This window comes from Mercurialis annua, linkage group LG1-X, assembly GCF_937616625.2.
Source record: "Mercurialis annua linkage group LG1-X, ddMerAnnu1.2, whole genome shotgun sequence".
NCBI lineage: Eukaryota > Viridiplantae > Streptophyta > Magnoliopsida > Malpighiales > Euphorbiaceae > Mercurialis > Mercurialis annua.
This window is the reverse complement of record NC_065570.1, coordinates 39,330,892-39,335,596: the sequence shown is the minus strand read 5'-3', so window position 1 is coordinate 39,335,596 and position 4,705 is coordinate 39,330,892.

Genomic DNA, 4,705 nt, shown 5'->3' with positions numbered 1-4,705 from the left:
GTATCCCGCTGCTACTGCAGTCCCGCCGCTCCTCCAGTCCTGCCGCTGCTGCTCTTTCTCAGGTATGCATTTGTTATTCTTTCACTCCGATAATCTGTTGATTTATGTATATAGTTGTTTATGACTGATTGAAGAGTTTTGTTGTAGAAGTAAGCTGATAATTTGATATTTGATATCAAAAACATGCTCATAAATGCCTTTTTTTGGTTTGCATTTGATTACTTTTGGATTGCAAATAGGATTATAATCATTGGTTTGTTTGTTTTTCATGGTAATTTGAAGTTGGTTATTGATAATTAATCAAATAGGATTACAATCAGTGGTTTGTTTGTTTTTCATGATAATTTGAAGTTGGTTATTGATAATTTGAAGTTGGTTATTGATAATTATTCAATGCTCTGTAGTTTTTATATCTTTTCATGTAAATGCAAATTTTGTGTAAACATTTTAGGTGCTCAATCCGCTTCAAACAACAAAATTCAAAAGGATTTGTCAAATTTTTTAGGATAATTGTGCTAAAATTTTTCTCTATAAAAGATTATAGCTGGAATTTGCATCTTAATAATTGCATTTCTACGGGCACTGAATTCTTAGACTCATGACTTTTTACAGGATATATACATGCCATTTCATTATGTCTGAGGTACTCTACAATGTTTGTCAATATAAGATGATCAATTTTAAGTGTTTTTTTTACAATGGAGGGTATTTAAGTGTTTACACTATAAATATTGTAGTCAGTATGTCTAATGCTTACTTTTAACTGGTGCAAACATTTTTATTTATGTTTTCTAGAGAAAAAAAATCAGTAGTAAAAGTTTTATTAATAATAAGATTGAAAGCTATTGAAGGAGGTTGATAAGCCATTGAAAAATCTAGTAATGGTTTGTGTAAATGAAGTTAACCTATGGGCAAAATGGATTTGATAAGCTTAGGCTGTAGGTTTAAATAGGATTATAACAGACTTGCTATTCTATTTTATATGGTAGGAACTTTGTCTAATCTTGTGCTGCTCCTGAGTTAATGGCATGTAGTTTCTGTTTATAGGTTTGATATACTTATTGTGGTCTCAACTACTATTTAATATGCATGGTTTGCTATGTATTTTGTGTATATATTATACATTAATTGCAGTTGTATGCATAATGATGTTGTATGCACAATTTGTGGTTTAATGGTTTTGATACAAATCTGAATTTACATTAATTATTAATTTTTAATGATATTAATTTTTATAATTTATAGAAATACCTCATTTAGGACTCATTAAAAAGAAAGCAGAACTCCCGACAGCTTCACTTCATGATAATCATTATAGCTGTAGTTTTTACCATGTACGTGAGTTGGTATATGATGGGTGCAACTATTCTTAGTAGACGTCAATTAAGAGATAAGAAAAAAGACAGAAAGAGACATCGGTTTGCAAATATATGTAGGCTAATAAAAGACAGTGATGATATGTGTAAGAGTGAACTTTGCATGGATAGACACATATTTTTTATTCTTTGCGAGATGCTTAAGGATATTGGAGGTTTACAATCGACCCGAAATATGTCATTGGAAATAATTGTTTCAATTTTTCTCTATGTTTTAGCTCATCATCAGAAAAATAGGACAATGTGTACTTATTTCATAAGAAGAGGAGAATCCGGGAGTAAACATTTTAGCCGTTGTTTGAAGGTTGTTCTGAAATTGCACGATGAACTATTAAAAAAGCCTACACCAATAACCGATGATTGCACCGATTATAGATGGAAATGCTTTAAGGTATATAAAAAAATTATTTTTTTCCTACTGTAATAGTTAAGTTATATACAATGTTATGATTTATCGATGTTTTTATTTTTTTATGTAGAATTGTCTAGGAGCATTAGATGGTACTTACATTAATGTGACAGCACCCGTTGAGGAAAGATCTAGATATCGAACAAGAAAAGGTTATATAGCAATGGGTGATGTCACCTGATATGCAATTCATTTATGTGCTACCTGGTTGGGAGGGTTCAGTGCATGATGGTCGTGGCCTTCGAGATGTGATTTCATGGCCCAACGGTCTAAAACTTCCTAAAGGTACACTAGCCAATAATATAATCCCCTATTTATTAAGAATAGTTTTGGACTACTTGTCACGACCCAATCTCAGAGCCGAGACCGGCGCTAGGGAATGGGAGTGGTTGCTCCGAAACCCGTAGCAAGCCTAAAAACGTAAAATAATTTTTCGCAAAACACAAACGTCATGCATGACATACATAAACACGTGTCATGCAGAAGCACACATGCCAGGTACACATATCCTCTGGCAGTCACAATATATATAACGCAGCAAGCGTAAAACGTTTAGAACTTTAAAACGTTAAAGTTATATTTACAGAAAACTATACATACAAGCTGACTTACAAAACACTTATCTACTGCAGCTCTAAGAGTAAAGTACTGTTTCTTTACATACTCAAAAATACAGACTTCTGGAAGTAGGATAGAAGTCCGTTGCGTCAAAGCGTCTTTATCCTGAAAGGAAATCTGTGAGGGGTCAGTATATGGGAATATACTGAGTGAGTTCATACATTTACTGATAAGTATTCAAATAAAACATAAAGTCGTAATCAATCATATGCAGCCAAGTACAAGATCCGATTGAAACCCTAATCCTCAAATATGTTAACCATATATACTCAGAGGAAGACTTATCCAATAGTCCGACCCGGGAGTATTCACACTCTACCACGTCAGTCGCGACACTTCTCTTAATCCCAGTGGTGGGTTTAACCCACTAGATACGGGGCTCAGGTTACACTGTAACCGAGTTCACTCTCGTATCACAATCATACATCTACCTTCAGAATTCATGTACTTAATCATATTCACAGCTGTATCAAATCAAAACTGGTGATCACACAGTCCTATTGCCGCTCAATAGGTAGCACGTTCCATCGGATCAATACTGGTTTCAAATCAAGCATATGTGCAATTCACATAAAGATTTAATATATAAATCATGCAATTCAAATAGAAAGCAATATAAAATAGTTGCTTGAATAAATACTTCAAAAGCAAATCGTATAAACTCACAGAAAACGCTTATCCAAAAATACGTCGGGGCTTTAGAACGTCAAGCTTCCCGAGCTCCTGGTCCAGCTCCTTCTTGCCTCGCTGGATCTAACACAATTTCAAAACATTTGACTCACATCAGAATCCTATTCTAAGATTGACTCTAGACTCGAGACACGACAAGACACAAAACATAAGCCGTCGTGCTTCAAACGTAATCTTTTCCGATAAGCGAATCATTCTTCTCTCATTTCTTAACACTTTTCAATTCAATTCTCAATAGAGAATATAGGTTTTCTCAATGAAACCAATTGATATCCATAAACTAACTTATCCCAAACAACTAGTCATAATTTACTCGTTTTACGTCCGAATCTCGCATTTTCGGAGTCCGGGAGTCGATATCGGGATGGGGAATCATCAAATTAGGTTTTTAGGGTCATTCCCTTCAAAAGAGGGGTGGTGCACGTCGTGCACCCCCCTTGTGCACGTCGTGCACCTTGGGTGCACGTCGTGCACCTCACTGGTGCACGTCGTGCCCCTGCACGACGTGCACTGATGTTGTGCACGTCGTGCACCTTCGTGGGCACGACCCTGACCGCTGAAAAAGGCCCTCCCGACGTGCTAAAACATTCCCGAGCCATTAGATTCATCAAAACATCAATCAAGCTAGTCGGAAACGCAAGAAAAACGCTTGAAACGAATCGAATACGTAATCGCGATTCGGTTTCGCCGTAACCTATCGTTTTAAACCGTTTTTCCATCAAATAAACTCATAAAAATGGAGAAAAGACTTGCTTACCGTGATTGCCCTTCGGAATACGATCGATTCGAGTTATAGAACGTCGAAAACGGACGAGAAACGGAGATCGTACGATAGAAACGGTGTAAACGGCGATAAACGAAAGAAATGAAATCTGATAAGGTTTTAAGCTTCTGATCCATTCCTTCATTTGAAGGAAATCATATATAAAATGGTCAATTTGCAACTTGGTTCTTGAAACTTTTCAAATGTTGCAATTTAGCCCAAAACCTATCCGCGTCCAAAATTTAAACGGTCTCCGATTCACTCGAAACTTTTACCACTAATACTATAAATTATTTCGCGGACTTAGGCGAAATAATTTCCGTCACGGGATTTATAATATATTTTATATTAATTTCTGAAGTTAAATCCTTAAATCCCGCTAACTAACTTATTAAAATTTATTCTAAATTCCCGATATAATTAAACTAAATTCTCCTTAATTTAATTTATCGGAAATCCCGACACGTGGCACGACGTCATTATCTTAAAATATTTTGGGGTATTACATTCACCCCCCCTTAAAATAAATTCGTCCTCGAATTTAAAATTTAGCCACGTACCTTGAGTGAAAAGATATGGGTACTTCTGCCTCATATCCTCTTCTGTCTCCCATGTGCACTCTTCTACGGACTGACTTCTCCAAAGAACTTTCACCATTGGAATCCTCTTTGTTCGTAATTGTCGTATCTGCGTGTCGACAATCTGCACTGGTCGTTCTTCGTAAGTCAGTTCTTCGCTCACGTCCACCACTTGTGGTTGAATTATTCGAGAAGGGTCTGGTACATATTTCCGGAGCATGGAAATATGGAAGACAGGATGAACTTGCGACATCTCTGGTGGCAAATCCAG